The sequence below is a fragment of the Mus musculus genome, chromosome 7 (genome assembly GCF_000001635.26).
Source record: "Mus musculus strain C57BL/6J chromosome 7, GRCm38.p6 C57BL/6J".
NCBI classification, from domain to species: Eukaryota; Metazoa; Chordata; class Mammalia; order Rodentia; family Muridae; genus Mus; species Mus musculus.
This window is the reverse complement of record NC_000073.6, coordinates 122233089-122257799: the sequence shown is the minus strand read 5'-3', so window position 1 is coordinate 122257799 and position 24711 is coordinate 122233089. Positions and strand designations below refer to the sequence as shown.

General features: G+C 46.0%; 1 long non-coding RNA gene across 2 annotated transcripts; it reads left to right on the top strand.

Annotated features, from left to right (window-relative positions):
* Positions 1-13546: 13546 nt before the first annotated feature.
* Positions 13547-24172, top strand: Gm29903. Of its 2 annotated transcripts, XR_869922.2 has the most exons (4): positions 13547-13854; positions 14059-14173; positions 21219-21420; positions 21916-24172. It is a non-coding gene; the product is annotated as a predicted gene, 29903 (long non-coding RNA). The 2 variants fall into 2 exon arrangements; XR_378475.2 differs by lacking the exon at positions 21219-21420 and having other exon boundaries at positions 13569-13854; positions 21916-22535.
* Positions 24173-24711: the final 539 nt, after the last annotated feature.

The window sequence follows — 24711 nt, the reverse complement described above, 5'->3', positions numbered from 1 at the left end:
CTGCTCCTTCTCCTGCTCCTGCTCCTCCTCCTGCTCCTCCTCCTGCTCCTCCTCCTGCTGCTCCTCCTGCTCCTCCTCCTGCTCCTCCTCCTGCTCCTGCTCCTCCTGCTCCTGCTCCTCCTGCTCTTGCTCCTCCTCCCCCTCCTCCTCCTCCTGCTCCTCCTCCTCCTCCTGCTCCTGCTCCTGCTCCTCCTGCTCTTGCTCCTCCTCCCCCTCCTCCTCCTCCTGCTCCTCCTCCTCCTCCTGCTCCTCCTCCCCCTCCTCCTCCTCCTGCTCCTCCTGCTCCTCCTGCTCCTCCTGCTCCTCCTCCTCCTCCTGCTCCTGCTTCTCCTGCTCCTCCTGCTCCTCCTGCTCCTCCTCCTCCTCCTGCTCCTCCTCTTCCTGCTCCTCCTGCTCCTCCTCCTCCTCTTCCTCCTCCTCCTCCTCCTGCCTCTGCATCCCCCATGAGAGGGCGACGAGTGCTCACCACCACACTATCACTCATGGACTTGATGTGTTTCTTTCCCTTGTCTTCCTCCCACATAAATAAGCAAGCACTTTTTAAATACAGTTCTGCAGACCTCAGACCTGTCCAAGACTACTTAGGATTTCCTCTCCCCAAAAAATCTAAGCCCATAGGAAAATGTGGGGTGCTGGATGAACAGCTAGAAGGGGAGGGAGACAGAGAGTCAGAAATGGAGGGCACCAAACAAGACAAAGACCTTTCATTTGTATTTCGGAATAGAGATGAGGGCTCCTCAGAGCGCTGCTACAGTGAGGAGCAGGTTCAAACGTGGAGGTAATGAGGTGGTATCTACCCACTGAAATGGGTAAGAAGGAGATAAGAACCTAGGCACATGAAATAGACCAAAAATAGAGTTTCCAGAGCTGCTGAGTAAGACTGCAACCAGATGAGAAAAAGAAAGTGTTGAGTAAGAGCATGTGAGCCGGACTTCTCCTCCTTCTCCTCTCTTCACCCCTTCTTGGTTGAGAAATCACCTTGACTGACCATACTTCTCTTTATTAGTTACGTTTGTTCTTTGATCGTTTCACACATGAACCTGATGTGTACTGACACTCTCTGGTCACTCGCTCCCATGTCCCCAACCCCCACCCACCTCCCCTCAGGCTCCACAGGTTCTCCACAGCCTCTCTCTCAGGCTCGGGTCTATTCACTTTGGTTTGTGACCCATGGGGTTTTTTTATTCCCTCATACGTTGAACCCTAACTGCTGTTTCCCCTCCCTCCATTCCTGCCAGTCCTTCCCTGACATTCTCTCCCCCTGAGATGACCTTCTCCTCTGTCCCCACCCCCTAAAAAAGAGCATGCCTTCCAGGAATAGCCACCAAACACGACCTAACAAGATACAATAAGACTGGGCATAAACCGTGATGCACTGAATTTTTAACCAGGGCTGTCTGTGTGACCATGAGTTTGGAGCCATGCACTGAGCTGAGCACAATAGGCAGACAACTAAAGATAAGGGGCTGCTGTCTCCCAGAAGCTACCAGTAGCCAATAGCTCAGCCGTAAGGGGTGGGGCCAGGGGCGCCCCATCTTGGCCAGGACTGATTGTTGAACGTCCCAGTGCTGTGTAGACTGGGTGTAGGTAACTGAAGTATGAGTTCATGGTAAGAAAATTCATGCGGAGTCTAGAAAATGGCGTCCCACAGCCCTTTACCCTACCTTTCCATTCCTGCATACTCCCTGCTCACTTCTCTGCAGTCTTCCCTGAGCCTCAGACGGAACAGTATAAATGTTTGTTTAGGGCACAGCCCTCCACCATTGCTTGCGTGCCTGAGTAATCTTTATATGAATCTGTATTCAGAGAAATGTAAAGAAGTTATTCAAGCCAGACATCTACTGATAAGAAATTATGGAGGGATTTATTTTAAAACACTTCTTTGGTATACATATACAACCTTACCGTTTACTGAAAATTAAAGCAAATTTCTGTATCAATGGAACGGATGATCTTGTGACTTTTTACTTAAAGAGCTAAATTGTGGACTGGGGCTATAGCTCAACGGTGGAGCACTTGCCTGGCAAGTGTGAGACACTAGGTTCAACCTCCAGGGCCAAGCACTTGGTACTTCAGAATGGACAGTACTCTTGATATTTTTTGGATGATCAATAGTGGTTTTGTTATGTATTTGTGTGTGTGTGTGTGTGTGCATATGTGTGTGTGTGTGTGTGTGTGTGTGTGTGCGTGTGTGTGTGTGTGTGTGTGTGATGTATACAGGTGCTCACAGAGCCCAGAAGGCTCCATCAGATCTGGTGTCCAGGCAGTTGTGAGCTCCCTAATGTGGGTGCCAGGAACAGAACTTGGAGTCTCTGGAAGAGCAGCAAATCCTCTTAACTGCCGAGCATCACGCTGGCTCCTGTATTTTGATATCAGCGCCATTAACACTGAGAATCCCACCTCACGTACATACTTAACACAAAACGGCAGAAATATTTTTAGGTACACTTCAAAAATTATTGGACACATATATCCAGGCGTAATTACAGGCCTTTGTGTAATGATTTTTTTTTCCTTTTATTTTTGAGGTTATAATTACAAACTTCTCCTTTTCCTTTCTTCTCATGTGCCCCTCCTGGCTCACTTTCAAATTCATGGATTATTTTTCATTAATTGCTGCATGAATATTTGTATGTGTGTGTCCATGTGCGTGTGCGTGTGCGTGTGCGTGTGTGTGTGTGTGTGTGTGTGTGTGTGTATTTACCTGGCCTGCTCAGTCTGTATAATGTCACTTGTATGTATATGTTTTCAGATCTCCCTGTTTGACATTGGGTAATAAATCGGTGTGCTCCTCCCTGAAGAATACTGTATCTCTGGTGTCAGCATTGCTTCGTTGCCTGCGGTCCCTGGTGTGGGATGAGGCCGGAGGTCATGGCCCATCCACACTGGCATGTCTGTTGTTGCTGTTCAGCTCATCCTTAGGCAGCCATGTTGGTGAGAGTTTTATGGGTGCCACTTCTGGCATTGCTAGGAGACAGTCTCACAGCCACTGGTCATCTGTCTCTCCCAATCCTTCTGCCCCCTCTTCCGCAATGTTCTCTTCCGTGTTTTGCAAATTTACCTGTTGTGACTGGGCTCCACAACTCTGCATATTGATTGGTTGTGGTTTTCTGTAGTGGTGTCCATCTGCTGCAAGAGTAGTTTTCCTGATGGAGGTAAGGACTATACTTATTTGTAGCTGGAAGTGCCAATATTTAGAGTTATAGTTAGGGATTACATTGGTTTAGTAAAGTGGTGGTCATGGGCTTTCCCCCAAAATCCACGACTTCACTAGTCCTGAGCAGTTTGCTAAGTTTTCTATACCAAGCATGGTTTCCCTCTTCTTAGAGGAGTGTTTTGTTTTGTTTTGTTTTGCTCTTCGAGACAAGGTCTCTCTGTATAGCTGTGGCTATCTTGGAACTCATTCTGTAGACCAAGCTGGCCTTGAACACCGAGATCCACCAGTCTCTGTCTCCCCAGTTCTGGGATTAAAGGCGTGTGCCATTATCCTTGACCAAGGGAGTCTTAAGTACAGTTAGAGAGCTGTTGGTTACCATCAAGGCACGATGCCACTACTGCACCCTTAGGGCTATCGTGCTGTGCTCATTGTTATGGTTCATGGGCATCATACATATTGGTATTGCTTCCCTCCTTTGGAGGCTCACGTGGCCCCTTCTGTAGCCAAACGATGCTATGAATGCTAGTCCTCAGGAAACAGGAGCCACTCAGGTCAGTTCCAGCTCAGGGGGTCTCTGGGCCCTGTTTCTGACATGCATAGTGTCTTCAGCAATGAAGACTTACCCTCTACTTCTGAGGGGGCAACCAAGAGAACTAACAATAGCCTGTATGTTTTCTGAATCTCTTGGACATCTGTCACCAACAACTCAAAGGAGAGTTTCTCTTACCTGGTGTTGGAGTTTTTGTTAGGTAATCTTTGGCTCTTGAAGGGAGCAGTGGCAGCCCCTGTGAGAGAATTTCACTTAAATTACATATGTATGTATATTTACACACAGACCTACATGTAAGATGTTTTAGGTAAATAGTTAATAGCATGATTCCTATGACTGTTTAATTTTATTGTTGTTTCTTGTTTTGTTTCATTTTTTATCAAACTCGGGTCATCAACTCAAAACAACTCATAAAAAGCAAGTGTTTTAGCACAAAGCAATCCAAATGTATGCAGATTTGTCCCTTGCTGGGGAAATGACAGTAGGAAAATACCTCTTTGTTTTGTGTAATTGACTCACTGTGTTTTTCTAAGAGCAGAAAATGGGTATTTACAGCAAAAATTTCTGCAGATAGTCAATTGCACCCTTCTCATTCACTGGCTCTGGGTGGCCTGAGGACACAGGCAGTGCAAAGTGGTGTGGGGTGTGCTCAGACTCAAGGCTGCAGCAAAGTCTCAAAGTCTCAAGATGGTGCTGCCAGAGGCACATCCATTCCTTACGTGTATAACTTTGGACTGCCTTTTGGTCAATGCACATTCAAAAACCATTCACTGTTGCCAAATTATCCTGGAGGCCCCCCACATGATGGGCAGTTTAAGGAGCTGTGATGCAAAGGATACTGGGAAGGCGACTCTCAGGAAAGGAAATACAGCTTATAGACACAAGAGAAAGCTCCATCCCACACACAATTAAGGCAATGTAAATTAAAACCATAATGAGGAACTATTTTCTCCTACCAGACGGACAGCGGATGCTCAGGTAGGCTGTGAGCAACTACTTGTACATCAGAAAACAGCACCTCCCACTAGTCAGGTGCGCATCCTGCCCAGCAACTGGCCCATCTGAACTTCAGGCCCACTTGCTGTGCTGCCTGGACCTTTGCAAACAGGTCTCTGAAGTGAGCACCCTGACGCTCTGAAGAAAACATTCTTGGCTTTAACTGGCCGTCAGAGTGTAACTCCACACAGTAGGACTGCACCTCACTGCCTGCCCTTAGCCATTTGAAAGCACTTTGTCTCCATTGCCATGTAGAGAGGCAGAGGCCTCACTACCGACCTCTCCCTTATCCCTACATCAATTTTACTGGGTATTATTACTAATGATGGTAGCCAGCCAGGAAATGTTTGCTGAGAATCTGCACACAGTTAGCCTTTTTCTGACTTCTAATAGTCCCAGTGGTGGTGGGAGGGGGGTGGCGGTTGTGTGCTTTGGGTTTGTTTGTTTGACTTTTATGTTTTGCTTTATTTTTAAGACAGAGTCTTTCTGCATAGCCCAGGCTGGACTTAAGCTCCCGATTTCCCTACCTCAGCTGCCCGAATGCCAGGATGACAGGTGTGCACCACCATGCCCACACACTTTGTTATTTTTCCTTTTTTGAAATTTGCCTATATGACTTGAAGTAATGCATTTAGTAGATCTCTATCCACAGACATCATAATTCATACTAGTTCTGGGTTTTTTTAAATTCTGTGGTTTTTGCAAATCATAAAAACTTACTCTAACTAGCCTAAAGAGCAGGTGTTAGAAGAATGACTATGGTGTGGGTTCTAGGGTACAGTAAAAAATCCAAAGGGACTGAACGACTGTGAATCTGCACAAAGGCAGCAGTTGAAGGGGCTCACATGCTCCTTCCAGTCTATGTTTCCGGCCCCTCCTGTCAAAACCCTGAGGTCCACTATGGTCAAGGGGGTGGGGCACTAGCCTGTCTGCTGTTGAAGCAGTTGCAGGAAAACATGGGTTTCTGGGCAGTCATCTCTGTACTCCTATGATGCAAACGTTAATTGTTCTCCATCAGAATACTTGAGAATGGATTCAAGGTCTGATTGAAGGAAAGGCAGGTGGCCTGTCTCCGATATTATCCACGACAGAGTGCGGGGAACTGGAGATCAGACTGCCTTAGCTCTGAGGGCCTAGTTCTCTTTTCCTTAAGCAATCGGGAAGTCTCTTGCCTCTCTTCTCCCCCTAGCGGGAGGAGAGGTGGTGGCGGTGACGTTTGCCGGGTGTGAGTGGGATGCTATGAAGGTGGAGTGGAGGTGGAGATGTTTGGGGGATGGTTTCAGGTGGTAGTGGTGTTTGAGAGTATTGGAGGTAGTATAAGGTGGGGTGGGGATGGAGTGGTATTTGAAGGGTGGTTTTAGCTTGGGGAATTAACCTGCCGACAGTTTGTCTTGAGATTCTTTTCCTATTTTGTGCACAGAAGTCCCGCTCTGCCCCCTGGTGGAAGCCACCCGAAACTACAAGGAGAAAACGACTTCAGGCCTCTTCTGAGGCAGCCCTTGCTTGCCTTGTTAGATTGTTTCTAGCTATTTTGTTGCGGGCTTTGCCTTAATAGCTCACCTACCTCAGGCCAAGTTCCAGGCCTGCTACCTGTCCTTGACGCTCTAGCACACGCGCAGACTTCCGAGGGCTGCTTTAAGGGCCACAGATAGAATCGCTTTAAAAACAAAGGCAGGGGTTGTAGGGTTGGCTTTGTGGTTAAGAGCATGTATTGCTCTTCCGGAGAACCTAAACTCATCCGTGACAGGTGGCTCACAACCACCTGACTCTAGCTCCAGGGTAGTTGGCACCTCTAGCCTCTGAGAGCATCTACACGCCCACACACGTAATTTAAAATAAATAAAAATTTAAAACCCACCAAAGTATATAATCTTTCAGTTCTGGAAGGAAACTGTCTGAAGCACTCACTGGGCCATATTCCTTCCAATGCCCATAGAGGAGCCCTTCCTTCCCTCTCTGTAGCCTCAAGACATCTAAGCAACCTTCTCTTGGTCGTGAATGTATTGCTCCAGTCCTCTGCCTTCACAGGATCTGCCTTCTCTCTGCATCTCTTCATCCCTCTGTGCCTGTCTCTTTGTCTCCAATTCCTGTTTTCTAAGCAGTACAATACCCTATTATTGGATAAGGATCCACCTGCTCATTAGACGTCATTTAAAGGCTGGGATTAGAAAGCCAACGTGCACTAAGATGAAACGTATCATACTTGGTTGATACCGGTAACTGTGAATTAGACTGTGCACCACTGGTTCCTGATTTGAACATCTGGTCCCCACATAGTGGCTCTGCTTTGTGAGATTATGGAATCTTCAGGAGATGTGGCCTAGCTGGAAGAGCTAAGCCACTAGAGCCTAGCCCATGAAAGTTAGAGTCTAGACCCTGGGTTCACCACTCTCTCCGCTTCCTGGTCCTCAGGAATATGAACTGCTTCCTCTTTATGCTCCCATGGCAACCATGCCTTCCTATTACAATGGACTGAAATTCTAAAATCATAAGCCAAAATAAACATTTCCTCCATTAAGCTAAGTTGCGTAGCTTGGGTATAGGTGTTTGCCAGCAGCTAATAAAACACCTTATTAACCATAACCACATCATTTTTGTAAAGCTCCTCCATTTGGATTAAAGCGACAAGTCCTGAAACCACAATAATTTGATTTTCAAAACTAAAGTAACTTCTTTTTCTAGATATTCTTCCATCTCTCTTCTCATTGGCTGATCCAAAGGTAGCCTGACTGCAAGGCAATACTATCTACCACTCTTCAATTAATGTAGAAGAAACTCAAAGCTACAGGTTTGATTTAATAAATGATTTACTAATAGATTTGCTTAGAAGACATTAAATCACACTCTCATTCATTAATACTGTCATGTGACATGCTTGAAAGACATGGATTAAAAGCAGAAATACAAACCGCTTGCTCATGTCATCCTCAAAGATCTGAATAAACAACTTAGATAGGGTGTTCCTTGTGTCCCAAGTGTGTCAATCAAGTTGATACAAACAAACCAGACACAATCAGTGCTTGTTATGATGAAATGACAGTCTCTTTCACTAGGAGGTCGGCAGTGTCAAAATGAAGCTGAATATCTCTTTCCTTGCCACCTACTTCAGAAACTCTTTAAAGTGGACAATGAGTGTAAGCTGTGCGCTTTCTGTGAGAAGCCCTGGCCACAGAAATAGCCGCTGAAGCTCTGGGTGAAGATAGAATGGTCATGTGGTCCAGATCAGTGGTAGGAACTATACACAAGGTTTTCCCATCGAGCAAGGTGCTTGACGGCAAAGGGCGCCTGCTGCTGAGTCAGGGACGTTCTTGTTCTAGCCCGAGGAATGCTGGAGAGAGAGTCTGTCTGAGGATGCATTGTGGGTGCCAATCTGAGTGTTCTCAGCTTGGTTATTCTATAAAAAGCGGTGGGGGTGGCTATTCCTGGACTGACAGATAGTATTGTGCCTTGGCAATTGGTGCTGAGAAGAGCTAGCAGAATCTGAAAGTCTTTCGATGTCTGAAGAAGATGGTGCCCACCAGTATGTTGTCAGAAGGCCCGTAAACACAGAAGATAAACCCCAGGACGGAAGCATCCAAGATTCACCCTGGTGTCACTCCATGTGTCCTGCAACACAAATGCAGAGGTATTGCCCTGAAGAAATGACACAGTATGAAAAATGAGGAGGAGGCTACAGAAGATGCTAAATCTTTGGCCAAGTATATGAAGGAAAGCCAAAGAAAAAACCAGGAACAGATTGCCAGGAGACGTAGGCTGTACTCGCTGAAAACTTATACTTCTGACTCCAGTCAAAAGTAAGTCTTTAAGAGTAACAAATAAATGATCAGGCCTGGGGAGTGCAATAACCAGGTCACTTTGGGGCTGAGAGAGAGGGCACTGGGTAAAGGAACTTGCTGCTAAGCCCAGTGACCTGAGTTCAATTCCAGAAACCCACAGAATGGGAAAGAATCAACTCCTGCCAGTTGCCCTCTTATTTCCACACGTATGCTATGGTACACCCTACCCCCTGCATGCACACATAAAATAAAAATAAATAAATAAGCATACAATATTTTATGAGTCACATATGTTTCTCACATCAGATCCACTGGAGCACAGCCTGGCCAGGTTAACCTCACGCTATTATCTCTGCTCCAAGTCTGTCTTCTGCCCCAGACTGTTAGGTCGCACTGCTCAGTTTTGCATGAGTGTTAAAGGCTTGGTGGTGTCCGGGTGTATATTATCACTGACAAGGACACTTTAAGAACTGTGGCCTATTGGAAGGGTGTTAGGTCATTGGGGTCACGCTTTCAAAGAGATGGTGGTTCTCTTCCTTTTTTTTCTTTGTCTTTTTATTTTTCTTTTGTTTTTGTTGTTTTCGCTTCCTGGAAGTCATGAAGCAAGCAGCTTTGTTTCCATGAGTGTCCCTAGCGACATGGTCATACCAACCAAAACGCAATAGACTGACTGGCCATAGACTGAGACCATGAGCCAAAACAGCCCCACCCCTCCCTCCAACCTCCACCCTGCCCCATAAGGTAATGACTCGGCCATTCTGTTAGTGTAATGGAAAGCTGGCAAGCACACTTACCACAGAGGTGGTGGTGGAAATCTGGAGCAGTTCCCTATCTGCTCCCCAGTGGCTTGGGGAAGGCTGCCCTGAAGTGAGGAGCTAGCAGATATACCTGCCAGGTCTTGAGGGCTGGTGACAATGTCCCCGCCATTCGCTGTTTTGTTTGTTTTGTTTTTATTTATTGAGACAGGGACTTATGCAGCCCAGACTGGCCTCAAACTTGCTGTGTAACTGAGACAGGCCTGAACTTCTGGTCCTCCTGCCTCTCTCTACCTCCTAAATGCTGGGCTTTCCGGCCACTGCCAGGGCCGATCTCTCTCATTGTTTTGTTTTGTTTTACCCATTTTCACATGACTACTCGTGGTTGGAGAAACTTCCTAAGCTCTGGGAGACCCGATCCCAGTGGTGTGCTCCCCTGGAATGAAGACCACAGACTTGTCCAGCTGTTGGACCAAACCGTCTCACACTATGGCCCTTATCATGCTCAACCCTCACCTGTGAGTCCCCGACTACCATCAGCGATGCCCAGAAAACGCCACCTGTCCCTTCTCCACTGGAAGTTTACCAGCAGCCATTAACATTTGGCAATTAAATTTTATTTTCTTCACTCAACATTTTCGAGTGCAGGAATTCTCCATGTAAAGACATCAGAGCAAGTCAGAAGTTTCTCTCTGTTCAGTGGGGACTGTCCCATGTCCTCAAGAGAACCCCGGTTGCTAGTTTGCTGCTCATTCTTCCAGAACTACTTTTCAAAATGCACTTTAGACTAATGGAGTCTGGGTACACATGTGCATAATTTATAGAACTGTTAGATCAAGGGAACTTCAGCTCTGGGAATCGCTCATCCCAATTGTACCTTAAAAAGTCTCCTTAAACATTTTAGCACCAGCCGCTCTCTGGTGCCCCCACCTTCCTTTCCTCTGAGGTCAGCTGTCAGTTACCCTTCTCCAAATCTGTTCTCGTCTCTCTGGGTTCATGACCAGTGACTTGTCACGTTGCTGTGACAAAGTGTCCAACAGGAGCAATTGAAGGAAGGGTTAATTTGTGGTCCTGGTTTGAGGGTTGTGATGGTTGTGTGGGGGAAGGCTTGTTGGTAAAAAGGCAGGGCACAGGAAGCAGAAAGAGATGCGTGCCGTTAGCCTTTTTATTCAGTCTCTGAGCAGGGGCTGCCCACATTTAGGGCAGGTGTTCCCTTCTCAGTTAGCTTCTCCGGAAACACCCTCATGAGCGCAGCGAGAGATGTGTCTCCTAGGTGATTCTAAATGCAGTCAGGTTGGCAACAGAGGTTAACAATCACAGCCTGCTGTTCCTTTCTTGGATTTGCAAACCCACGTCTGTCACTGAAATGTGTCCTGAGTTAAGGCTGAGAGGAAATAAAAGGTGCCTGTAAGTCCAGCTTAGGACAAAGCAAATTCTAGCCTTGCTCCAAGTGGGATCACTACTCAAGCAGAGCGTGGGCATTATTGCCAGTCCTGTGCTTGGCACTACGTCTGGCTAAATAAACACCTTCCAACCATCATTCACCAACAATAATATTCACTTGCCTCCCTTTGTAGCAATAGGTGATTTTTGCTGCATAGGTGGCAGCAGAAGAAGGTTCTAGAAGGCCTGTGTAAGGTGTGAGGAAGTTGGCACAGCTTCTGCTATCCAACTGACTCCTGGGATCAGTGTGAGCCTTTGTGCTAGGAAGAGCCAAAGGAAGGCACTATAGACAAGGTCTTGAGAGTGTTTGGGGGTTTGCGGGTACATAGCACATTCTATTGGCCTGCTTTTCATTGCTGGAGCAAACTACCTCATTAAAAACAAAAAACAAAACAAAACAAAACATCTTAACCAACCTGGTGGTGCAGCTCTGTAATTCCAGCCACCTAGAAGGCTGGGACAGGAGGGTGGCAAATTCAAGGATAGTCTGAGCTACATAATGAACTTCTATCTCAAAGTAAAATGTAAAAAGAAGGATGGAGATGACGGCGATACATAGCTCAGTGGTGCATGCTTGACCAAGTTCAATACTCGGTACTTGAAACAAAACAAAGCAGACCTTAGTGGAGGAAAGATTCTCACTTGGGGCTGGTCTCTCAGTGTTTTCTGCCTGTGGTGGTTTCACTGTGTTAGTTAGAGACAGAAGAGCTTGAACATTGTATCAGAGTGAGTGGGGTGTGTGGTGGAGCAAGTAGAGCTAGTGACAAGAGGAGAGTGGGCAGAAGAGGGGAGGGGAGGGGAGGGGAGGGGAGGGGAGGGGAGGGGAGGGGAGGGGAGGGGAGGGGAGGGGAGGGACCTACGAGAATGGTTCCCGTTTGAATGCTTGGCCGCCACTTGGAAGAACTGGTTTGATCTTGTACCAACCTTTCGCAGGCAGTCACAGTCACTGTGAGTTCCTGGGTGCAGCTGTCCTGTCACATCTAGAAAATATTGTCTCACCCCAAGCTTCCTTCGCCTCTGGCTCTTACAGTCTTTCTACCTCCTCTTCTGTGATTGCTCCTAAGCCTTGGAGAGAAGGGGAGCTATACAGATAACCAAGCTCTACACACACACACACACACACACACACACACACACACACACACACACACACAGCAACTGGGGCTCGTGAGTGGTTCAGCAGGGAAGGGCACTGGCTGCCGAGCCTGACCAGCTTGGTTTGATCTGGAAATCCACATGTTGGGAGGAGCGAACTGACTTGAGCGGATTGTCCTCTGATCTCCACACGTCGTGACCACACTAGATAAATAAATGCAACACATTTAGAAAAAGAAAAGCAAACAAACAAGAAACAAAACTCTGAGAATGCTTGGGTTGTTTGACTGCTATTCATTTATTTCATTTTATTTTTTATCACCAGTGCTGTCTGTAAAACTGTATGGATGGGAGATAGGTGAGAGCAGAACAAGCAGCCAGGGTAGTAGTGCCTAGGCCAGGCCTGCTGGCTAGTGTGTCCCTTGTCCCTGCCACCCAGTGCTGGGATTACAGCCTGCGCTGCCAGAGGTGACCATCCAGAGACTGCCCCACCCAGGGATCCATCCTATAATCAGCCACCAAACGCAGACACTATTGCTTATGCCAGCAAGATTTTGCTGAAAGGACCCTGATATAGCTGTCTCTTGTGAGGCTGTGCCAGTGCCTGGCAAACACAGAAGTGGATGCTCACAGTCAGCTATTGGATGGAACACAGGGCCCCCAATGGAGGAGCTAGTGAAAGTACCCAAGGAGCTGAAGGGGCCTGCAACCCTATAGGTGGAACAATAATACGAGAGCTCGTGTCTCTAGCTGCATATGTAGCAGAAGATGGCCTGGTTGGCCATCATTGGGAAGAGAGGCCCCTTGGTCTTGCAAACTTTATATGCCCCAGTACAGGGGAACGCCAGGGCCAAGAAGTGGGAGTGGGTGGGTAGGGGAGGGGGGGTAGGGGACTTTTGGGATAGCATTTGAAATGTAAATGAAGAAAATACCTAATAAAAAATTGGAAAATGTTTTTAAAAAGTTATGGATTTGAAAGAAAGCAAGAAGGAGGGGTATATAGGAAAAAGAAAAAAAAATGGGTGATAGAAATTGAACTTTGGTATTCCTGCTTGAATGTCAAGCCGCTTATAGACTGAGCCAGCTCTCCAGCCCCTCCTAGGTATTTCTTATCTAAATTAATCGATAAGGAGAGCAGGAGACTGTGAGACCAGGAGACTAGTTGAGTGGGGAGGGGCAGGAGACCCAGCTCCCAACTCCCAACTCCCAACTCCCAGCTCCCAGCCGGGCTGTTGTGGAGGAGCCTTGCTTCATCAGCCACACACGATCAGAACTCGCTTCTATTCTATTCACGTCTGAACCCACCATCTCTCTTAAGTTTAACGGAAACTCAAAATGAATGTAGTTTGCTTGATGACTGAGAAAATGAAGACTTGGGGAGGAAATTGAAGAACCAAAACCTCAACCCCCATTCTAGAGATGCAACTGAGCCGAGACTCTCAGCACCCCCAGAGCATTGTTTTCAAAGGAATTTAGAAAATATAAAAATAAAAAAGGGTTAGGTGTAAGAAACAAAGACTGAGCTTTGCATTTGAATGTGGTGCCAATCAGCCTTCGTTACTGGGAACACAACACTGCACCATTAATGGAGGGAGCTTTGCAACTGCTCATTAGTTCTCCAGATTCAGGGCTTTATTCTAAGGGATGCTCAGAAGCCGAGGATGCACCAGTGACCACCAAGTGTCTCCCCGGAGACAGGGGCTGCTCCAGGGAGTGACTGCGCTCTGTCCCCTCCCTTCCTTGCTCACTCACACGGTCCTCCAGGATCCTCTGCTGAATCCCCCGGGGCTGTGGGATGTTAAAGGGCTGAACGAGCAATAGAAAATTCTAGATTAAGACATTCCTGTGGGGGAAGTTAGGACTCTGAGAAGACAGAAACACAAACCAAATCTTCCAAGGGGTGGGGGGTGGGGGGGAGGAAAGCCTGCTTTCCACACTCCAGTCAGTGAAGTGGGCGGCTCTGGATGGGCAGATGGCAGCAGGGAGACAAGACGCGCAGCAAGGCCACCATGCTGGGCTAGATCATCAGACGACAAATTCAAAGATCAAATCTCTGCCTGAGAGACGGGACATTTGGAGCAGGTATAACATTGGGTTAGACGGAAGGTTTCAGCGGATCAGATATGTGTGAAAAGTTTTCAGGTTTGAAGCTCAAGAGGAGCACTGGTGTGGATTGTCCGTGCCAAAGGTCCACAGATGGACCTGGGCCTACCTGGTGGGGTGAGGCTTTTTCTTCCAGGCTTCAGAGGAAGCAGGGGGCTTCTGTGACGTGTTTGTGTATTACAGGAACACTATGCCTTCCCAATGAGATATCACTCGGTGCGCCCAGGAAAAATAAGGAGAAGGCACTTTGTTGAAGATGCACTCCACTGGCCTGGCACTCTATGGCTGATACCCAGAGGTGAGTGGGCCTTAAACAGACGGCTTTACTAATTTGTGTTCCACATACCTTGTCGATATTGTGTTTGTCAGGGTTCTCTAGAGTCACAGAACTTATGGAATGTGTGTGTGTGTGTGTGTGTGTGTGTGTGTGTGTGTGTGTGTGTAATTTATTGGAAAGACTTGCTGCAGTCCAACTAACCCAACAATGGCCAGCTGTGAACAGGAAGTCTAAGAATCTAGTAGTTGCTCAGACTCAGCTGATCTGTTGTATAAGCTGGAATTCTGAAGAAGTAGGCTTCCATAGATGTGCTGCAAAATGAGTGTGAACCCCTCCCTTCTTCCGTTGTTCTTATGTGGGCCTCCAGCAGAAGGTACGGCCCAGATTAAAGATGTGCCTCAAGATCTGAATTAAAGGGGTGTGTCTACCCTAGATTGGATTTTATTGCTGTGAAAAGACACCATGACCATGGCAACTCTTATAAAAACAAACATGTAATTGGAAATTACAGTTTCAGAGTTTTAGTTCATTATCATCATGGTGGGAAGCATGGCAGCATGCAGGCAGACATGGTGCTGGAGAAGAAGAGAGTTCCACATCTTGTTCCAAAGGTAGCAGCAGGAGACTGTCATCCACAGGCAGTCAGGAGGAAGGTCTCTTCTGCACTGGGCAGAGCTTGAGCCCTAGGAGACCTCAAAGCACACCCCCACAGTGACACACTTCCTCCAACAAGACCACACCTATTTCAACAAGGCCACACCTCCTAATAGTGCCACTTCCTGTGGTCCAAGCATATTCAAACCACCACAGTGTCCACCCAGATCCAAAGATTGTGTCATCCCACCTTAGGATCTAGATCAAAAGCTGTGTCTTCCAGTCTCAAGATCCAGATCAAAGACATGTTATCTTCCTGCCTCAAGATCTGGAGCCCAGTGAGCCCTCCATTTCTGAATCGTGTTTTATTCCAGACAACCGAGAATAGCCATCAGAGATACTATACACATTTAAATAGAGTGACATGGGAAATACATATTCCAGCTTTATACAGTTGGTAACTGCCTGTCGGTAAAGATGGCACAACCTGGTTAGTTGATTGATGCTGCCATACACAAGCCTGCTACTGTACTGGCTTGTATTTGTGGAGCTAAACCATGGTTGCTATGTTAGATGCTTCCACTAGAGGGTGCCTGCAAACCTCTGAGTGGGGCTGATAAAATAGGCTCAAGAGGAAAGGATGTTTTCTTTCAGGTGTCAGCAACCTACAGGCAGTGTGCCAACATTGCCTGTCACAGAATGAATAGAGGTCTTGTTTTATTGTTGTGTTTTTGTGGGGTGGAGGGGGGTTATTAGGGATTGAACCCAGGGCTTTGTATGTGTGAGGTTAACACTCACCACTGAACTATATCCTTTAAAAACAAACAAACAAACAAAAACCTTGTATACTGAGACAGGTTTCACTCTATAGCCCAGGCAGGCCTTGTGATCTACCTGCCTCGACCTCCCATTCAGCTGGGACTACAGGTTTGCACCACCAGGCTTTGGCTAAATAAAGTTTTCTTGGAACTTCCCTTTTTATATTCATTTCCTTTTGATTCGAGGCGGCTTTCACACGACAAAGGTAAAACTGAACAGTGGTAACAGAAATATCACAGTCCTCAAAGCCAAGAGCATTTACTGTATATTCTTGACAGACAAAACTTGCTCTCTTCATTCTAGATGCACATACGCTCCAAAATGGTCTGTGTGCCTGAAAAGAACCTACGTAAATTCATAATTATGACAGCTTCATAAGGTAGATAGTATAATTATCCCCACTGCATGGACTTTAAACTGAGGCATGGAGACACTAGATGTAATTCCCAGAGTCCCATGGCCAATAACAATTACTTGAGTTGAATCTTGAATCCCAATAGTATGGTCCTAGAGGCTGCTCACTAAACAACCACTGAAAATGCCTCCTAAAGTTTGTACAAAGGGTAGAGAACCCCAAGATAGCCACACACAAGACATTCTTAGCAGCACGGAAAGATGGAGCTGCAGCGTCGAGTTTCCAAATGATGGATGATATGTAGCTTCCAAGCTGGGACCCAGGCAGCTCACAGCCAAGTGCAACAGCAGAAATAAAGTAAGTGATGCCAACCACGCCAGCAGGAGATTGTGTTTCACTAATGTACTCTTTTGCAGGGGTTACTGTAGAGAGCTCATCAAAGTGAGAGGTTAAGGGGCTGGGAAGACAGCTCAGTCAATAAAGTGCTTGCTCTGTACCTATGAGGATATGTGCTTGGATCCACAGCACCACATAAAAGTCAGGTGTGGCTTGCAGCCACCAAGCAGACCCCCTGGAGCCCACTGGGCAGCCAGTAGTCTAGTCACACTGGTGAATCCCAGGTTCAGGGAGAGGCTCCGTATCCAAAAGATAAGGTGAACAGTCATTAAGAAAGACATCTGATCTAAGCTCTGATCACACATGCACATGTACACACAAACACAAAAAGATAAGAAAGGAAGGTCAGAGGCACAGCAGGTGCCTTACTGTGATTTACACTCTAGCATAGAACCAACATGCCCTCCTTTCTGAGTATGCAGTCGTCAGCAGAAAGAACCCAAGAGACGGGCTGCTGAGATGGCTCAGAGGTTAGCACTGGCTGTTCTTCCAGAGGTCCTGAGTTCAATTCTCAACAACTACATGGTGGCTCACAACCATCTGTCTATAAAGGGATCTGATGCCCTCTTCTGGCATGTTGATGTATATGCAGCAGAACACTTACACATAATTTTTTAAAAATAAAAAATAAAAACAAAACAAAAACCCCAAGAGACAAGGCTGGAGGGTGAATGCTAGGATGCAGGAATATTGAGAGCTGGGTGGAAGATGCTCACCACACAAACATCTCCAGTAGCCACAATAGTGTAAGAAGCCTAGAAGTGAAAGGCAGATCCCCTGGCTTCGATTCCCACTGCTCAGAGTTCACACGGCTTGTAACTTTGTATGAAGCCATTTTTCAGAGCTGCTGAGAAACAACCGGCTGGCCAATCCCCACCAGACTCTATCTGAAGATTGCAACAATGTTGCCCCCCCCCTGCTGGGTGAGTTTTATTCTCAGCTAGGAGACAGAGCCCAGTAGACTTCTTGGCATCTGGAGAACGGCAAACTCCTCAATGTTATCAGCTACAGCTATTGTAGAGAGGCCTTGAACACCAACCCTGAGGTGCCTGAGAGAAATGGACACATTAAGGATACAGATGCTAGTTTTACATTGCTGGAGAGTGCTGGTGGCACACTCTTAGTTAAGCTAAAGGGGCTCAGAGCAGGTTTGGAAGACATATGGTGAATTTGCATATAATGCATAAACTCTCAGAAGGTCTGGGGATGTTGGCCAGGGTAAGAGTACTTACCTAACATGCGTGAGGCCCTGTGCTCCATCGCCAGCTCAGGGGAGGAAAAAAGTATGGGTTTTTTTCCTGACCAATTTCAATATTCTGTTTGTGAAAAAAGGGTAAAAGGAGAAAAGTTTGGAAGTTACAAGAAATAATGTTTTTAAAATGGAAAAAAAAAAGTGAATCGGGCAGTGGTGGCACACAACTTTAATTCTAGCTCTCAGGAGGCAGAGCCAGGGGGACCTCTGTGAGTTTGAGGTTGACTTGATCAACACCGTGAGTTCCAAGACAGCCAAAGCGACACAGGGAAACTCTCTCTCAAAAACTCAAAAAAGTAAAAAATAAAATGTTAGTGTGTGGGGGGGTGCATATACATGGGTACAAAGGCCTACACATATCAAAAGAGGGGTTGGATCCCCTGGAGTTGGAATTAGAGGTGATGGTGAGTCCCCTGACTTGGGCACTCAAGACAGAACTGTGTCCTCCAGAAGCACAACAATGACTCTGAACTGCAGAGCGGTCTCTCCAGGCCTGGAAATCATTCTTACTTCTGGAATTGGCATAGCGCTAGATTGCTATTGTAACAGAGACCCACAACTATAACCAGTTACTGTGACAGAGACACACAGTTATACCTGCTTACTGTGACACAGAGTCACAACTATAATCATCAATGTGACAGACACACAACTGCAGTTATTGAAGCAGAGGTCCATAACTATAGCTAGTTGCTGTGACAGAGGCACACATCTATCACCAGTTACTGCGAGAGACACACAATTGTAGCCAGTTACTGTGACAGACACAGAACTGCAACCAGTAACTGTGTCAGACGCACAGTGGTAGCCAGTTACTATGACAGACACACAACTGTAACCAGTTTCTCTGACACAGCCACAGCAGAGGATTGGGTTATCTCATTTTATTCTCTCATCGAAAAGGCAACACTAACTTGGCAGCTCCCTGGAGTTATCTGGAGCTAAGGATCCCTCTTTTATTTTTGCATAATTTCAAAGTGCAAGTTTGTTCACATTTACTATATGTCTGCAGAGCCCTGTGGTGTTTGAATAGGTGTGGCCCCCAAAGACTCATGTGTGTGAAAACTTGGCCATAGGGAGTGGCGCTATTAGGAGGCATGGCCTTGTTGGAGTGGGTGTGTCTTATTGGAGGAAGTGTGTCACTGTGGGGGTGGGATTTGAGGTCCCCTATGCTCAAGCTCCACCCAGGGTGGAATCCAGTCTCCTGATTGCCTGCAGATCAAGAAGTAGAACTCTCAGCTCCTTCTCCAGTACCATGTCTGCCTTCAAGCAAACATGCTTCCCCTATGATGATAATGGACTAAACTTCTGAAACTATGAGGCAGCCATAGTTAAATATTTTCCTTGATAAGAATTGCCTCAGTCATGGTGTCTCTTCACAGCAAGGGAAAACCTAGCTAAGACAGCCCATTCTACACACACAAAAAGAGAATTGCCCAGGTAACCAGGAAAACTTGAATCTTTTTACTCAAAATGAGCTAACTTTCCATTATTGATGCAGGGTGATAAGTGGCTGCCTCTCACAGACTCCTCAATGGGTACCCTTCAAGAAAAAAAGATGATCTCACCAGAGTATGGACAAAACTCTTCATCTCCAAAACCTAGTACTTGCCTGGAATCTTCCTTCACCCGCAGGAGGTGTCATTCTCTGTGTATGCAAGCCCAGATTCCATCATTGCTTCTTCTTTTTACTCTTATAAGGCCAACTTTTAACTGGGGCTGGCTTACAGGTACAGAGGTTCAGTCCATTATCATCAAGGTCGGAGCATGGCAGCATCCAAGCAGGAGTAATACAGGAGGATCTGAGAGTTCTCCATCTTCATCTGAAGGCTGCTAGCAGAATACTAGATTCCAGGCAGCTAGGATGAGGGTCTTAAAGCCCACACCCACAGTGACATGCCTACTCCAAGAAGGCCACACCTCCCAATAGTTCCAATCCCCAGGCCAAGCATGTATAAACCATCACATTCCACTCCCTGGCGCCCACAGGCATGTTCAAACACATGAGTCTATGTGGCCCCGTGCCTTTCTGAACATCATCGTATCATCCTCCCCACATAAACTACTGCAGTAGCCTCTACCTGCTTACTGTTTCTTCTCACCCCGAACCACCAACAATCATCTTTTGGTCACCGTTGCTTTATTAATGTTTTAGACACTGCATATGAATGAAATCATGAGTCTTCTTCATGCCTGTTTTCTTCCATTTAGCACATGTGACAAAGGCTCAGCTGTGTTGTAGAATAGTGTTTTTACCCTTTTGGATGGCTAAATAATATTCCACTATGTAGATGAATCACATTTGTTGTCTGTTGTCTGTTCGTGTGATGGTGGACGCTGTAGTTACTTCTAACTTTTGAGCACTTCAAGCAAAACTGGAATAATTGCACATGCATTCATGTTTGCCTGGACACCTGTTTTCAGTTCTTTGTGGTATGTAAAAACTGGATGGAATTGCCAGATCATACAATAATTCCACACTTAACTTATTGAGGGATTGCCAAACTCTACTTCCACTTTAGCCTCCTCACCTATTCTCTACACAGCAGCTAACATAACTTTCAACTGTTCAAAACAGATTATGTTCTCCCAACTTAATTCCAGTCTCCACTTCTTTTAGAATAATCGGACTCCTTATCCTGCCCTTGTAGTATGGCGTCACCACCTCTCTCTCCAATGTATCTCTCAACTGCCTTTCCTTATTTACCAAATACTTGTCGGTACCAACTCAGGACCTTTGCACCTGTTGTTCCATCTGGCTAGAAGGCTCTTCCTCTAGATCTTCCAAAAAAGGTTTACTCTTAGCCTTCAGGCCCCACCCACTCAGATCTCTGACCACCTTAGCGTTTAGATAAATGTGGGATGGCAAACTTGGCAACAATGAATCATTTCTGAAGGCACAACCAAAAATCAGTTCTAAATTAAAAGTGTAATGGATCCTTGGTGTTTTCTGGCAGTATGTGTCATGGCTAATCAGCAATTTCATGGCAGCCTTGGTTCTAAGCACACAGATATACTTTGTACTTTCCATAGTCATTGCAACACTTGGTGTCAATGAACAGCACCTGAAACGCTTCACTCAGGCTTGAGACCATTGACCATCATTTATCTTAGTCTCTGTGTGTGTGTGTGTGTGTGAGAGAGAGAGAGAGAGAGAGAGAGAGAGAGAGAGAGAGAGTTGGGGGTGGGTGTGCAGATGCACAGGTTTGTGCACACATAAAAATACCAAAGGATGATATTGGTGCCCTACTTCATCAGTCTCTGTTTTGTTCCCTTGAAACAGAGACTGTCTGTCTCTCACAGAACCTTGGGCCAGGCCAGCAGCCAGCAAGCCCCAGTGACCTCCTGTCTCTGCCCCACACAATGTTATGGTTGCTGGTTCCCATGGCCATGCCCTGGCTTGGTACACATTTTCATGGTGTCTCAGTTTTGCTTTGAATGGCTGTGGTAAGACAATAAAAACATAAGTTACTAAGGAGAAAATGGTTTATTTCGGCTTACATTTCCCCAGTACAGTCCTTCCTGAGGGAAGTCAGGGCAGGAACTCAAAACAAGAACCCGGAGGCAGGAACTGAAGCAGCAAAGGCCATAGAGGAGAGCTGCTTGCTGGCTTGTTCTTCATGGTTCACTCAGTTCACTTTCTTACATAGCCCAGGACGACCTGCCCAGGAACAGAACCACCCATAACAGGCTGGACCCTCTGGCATTAACCATCAATCAAGAAAATGCTCTACAGACTTGCCTGCAGCCCAATCCAATGGAGGCATCTTTTCAATTGAAGTCTCATGGATCTCGATAAGTTGGAGACCAGCCTGTTGTACATAATAAGTGCCAGGACAGTCAGAGCTACAGGTGAGACCCTGTCTCTGAAAAAATTAGGTCAATCAGTTGAAGTTCTCTTTTCCCAGATGTCCCAAGCTCATGTCAAGTTGATAAGAAAAATCCATCTGGGACACACAGCAGGCACTCTGCCTCACTGAGCTGTCTCCCCAGTCCTGTGCTATGAATTTTAGTGTGCCTACTATACATACGAAGTTTCCTGTTCTTGTAGAAGCACATCGGTTTGTTATATAAACAAAAACTTTTCATGATTTTCTACTATCTTCCCTCACTATGTAAGTATAAAATTGGTGTGTCATTGAATTTTATTGTATTAGATAATTACATTAGTATGAAATTTTGTTTTTATTTTAATAGACGGTGAGGTTACATATTCATCAAAGAGTCATTTCTTAATGATTACTTATCAGCAAGTGTTCTATTTGTATACCTATTTTATATGCCCATATACCCAAGACCAGAAGGATCAAGTTTAAGTCACTCTCTCCCTCAATTTCTCTTCAACAGTGCCCTGTTTCTGGAGGCCCAACCCTGAGGAGCTATTGGTGGCTGATGACTACAGAGAGAAAGCAAGATCATTTTCTTAGTCCCTGGGTGGTTGTCCATGCTCCAGCAGATGACCCCATACCTATGAACATATAGGTAGCTCCAATGAACTTGGTGAGCTAGGATAAGGAGCAGGGCATGAGGCTGGGAGGATGATATGTTAGGGTCCAGGAGAGTTGGAGGAAGGGAATGGGGAGGGTGTGATCAAATACATTGTACACATCTATGAAGCCCACAAAGAAATATAAATATTGCACAGTTGCCAAACTGCCTTGTCTCCCTGTATTCACAACACTGATTGATTTGCCCTCTTTCTGCCTCTCTACCTCTCTGGAATATAAGCCAATCGCAGTAGGATGGTTTCCTGCTTGTTTCTAGAATCCTTGCTTTTTCCCCAGTACCTGGCATGCCAGAGAATTCATGAATATTAATAATTAATTAATCATTCATTCAAAACTGAGTCTAAAAATATCACTCAGCGTCAGGCAGGAGATTGGTAGAGTTTTCAATGAGAAGTTGATAGTCTGCAATGAAATTAAACATCTTTTGTGAATTACTTTTGTGCTAGGAAGTGACACACTCACCCCTTAAATATTAAATTAGAGTGCGCGGAAGTGCAGTTACAGAAATTCAAATGTAAAATTGGAGAAAATTTTAATTAAAAAATAACATACGTGATTGCTTGGAACCCAGCAATTTCCCAAACACACAAAAGGGCTAAGCAATTAAGAGTAAGCCCAGCATCATGGCTGACCTTGCTGCATGACCTTGAGAGTATTACTCCACAGTCAGAGCTTGGAGCTAAGGCAAGCACCCAGCCCACTTTAAAGGTAAACACTAAGGGGGATGGGAAATGGTTCAGTCGGGAAAGTGCTTGTCACATAAGCATGAGGTGAGTTCAGTCCCCAGAACCCGAGTGAAGGTTCAGCAGCCTGAGGTTCAGCAGCCTGAGCTTGAGATTCCCAGTGCTGAAGAGGCAGAGACAGCAGGATCCCTGGCCAACCAACCTCCTGGCTTGCTGGCCAACCTGCTGAGCCAACCAGTGAGTTCCAGATTCAGGGAGAGAGTGGGAGCCAGAGTTAAGAGCTCTTGCTTCCAGAGTGACCGAGCTCAGTCTCCAGCACTCACTTGACTCTAGTCCTAGGGGATCCGACGCACTCTTCTGGCCTCTATCAGCCTCACATTCACATGCACGAACCCACACACAGACATCCACGCATGTATGTCAATAAAATAAAAATACAACTCTGTAAATGAATAAACAAAAACATAGAGAATGGTAGAGAAAAGCAACCTTGCTCAGCCTCTGACCTCCAAATGCGCATGGGCACGCACACACACACACACACACACACACACATATAAAAGAGGTAATACTGAAGATTTGGCCGCATTAAAAAGTAGCCATCTTGTTGTCTTTAAAGTTAATACACTATGTATACACACACACACATAGCATTTTAAATGATAGTTTTAGAGAAATGGGGCTATTAGAAAAACTTTGGTAATCACTTAAAACAAAAGTTTACATGTATATTATGTCCAGAGTGAGTACAAGCTCCCTATTCGATTCCTTCAATAAAAGCCTATTGGATACTGGGCACCGGGCAACTACCAGTTGCAGAAAGGTAGTTATGGTCTCTGCTCTTAAGCAAACAAGCTCCCTGTAAAGGTCATCAAGAAAAGATTATTTTAAGGCAATGCCATCATTACAGTGTTAGAGGCTTCCAATGGAGCCAATTACAGGTGACCAGCAGAAGTAATTCCCTGGATGAGTGAGTTTTAACCTCACTGACCGACCGTGAAGACTTAACTAAGGCCATTGTCCTAAAACACAGGACTTTCAGAAAAGATCTCATTTCCCATTCCCTCATGCATCAGCTCAGCTAAGTTCTAGTCATCGTGAGAGGAAGTGATTCGAGCAACATCCAAGCAGTGCACGTCTCGGTGGAAAGTGTGCAACATCTGAGCAGTGCACACCTCGGTGGAAAGTGTGCAACATCCAAGCAGTGCACACCTCGGTGGAAAGTGTGTTCCCTTCCTTTCAGCCTCTCCTCCCTTGCCATTGGCTGGACTGTGATCTCAGACCACATGAAAAAGAGAAACTTCCTCAGAGTGTCAGAGCAACGATGTGGAAGGAGCCTGGTAGGTTAACAGACGTCCACGACAGAGATATCAACGTTTATATAAGAGATAAATAAACCTCCATTTGGGTTTGGCCTGGTCTGATTTGTTTTTGTTTTGTTTTTCTGAAGAGAGACTATGGGGGCTACAGAGATATCATGTGGGAAGCCGTTACAGAGTGGCAGTTACAGAGTGGCAGTTACAGAGTGGCAGTTACAGAGTGGCAGTTAGAGTGGCAGTTAGAGTGGCAGTTACAGAGTGGCAGTTACAGAGTGGCAGTTAGAGTGGCAGTTAGAGTGGCAGTTACAGAATGGCAGTTACAGAGTGGCAGTTACAGAGTGGCAGTTGCAGAGTGGCAGTTGGCTACAGCTGGCCACCACACATACATAGCCAGTAAAGGTTCTTTTGCCAAGGTGAGGTTTTGAGAATTGACAAAAGTTAACCAATCAGATGAGAGACAAGTTAACCAATCAGATGAGAGACAAGTTAACCAATCAGATGAGAGAGAACGCCTGTCCTAGGCCTATAAAAGCAGCACCAGTTCTGGGCTCGAGGTCTTTTCGCCTCTACAATCAAGCTCTCCCAATAAACGTGTGCAGAAGGATCCTGTTGCAGCGTCGTTCTTCCTGGCCA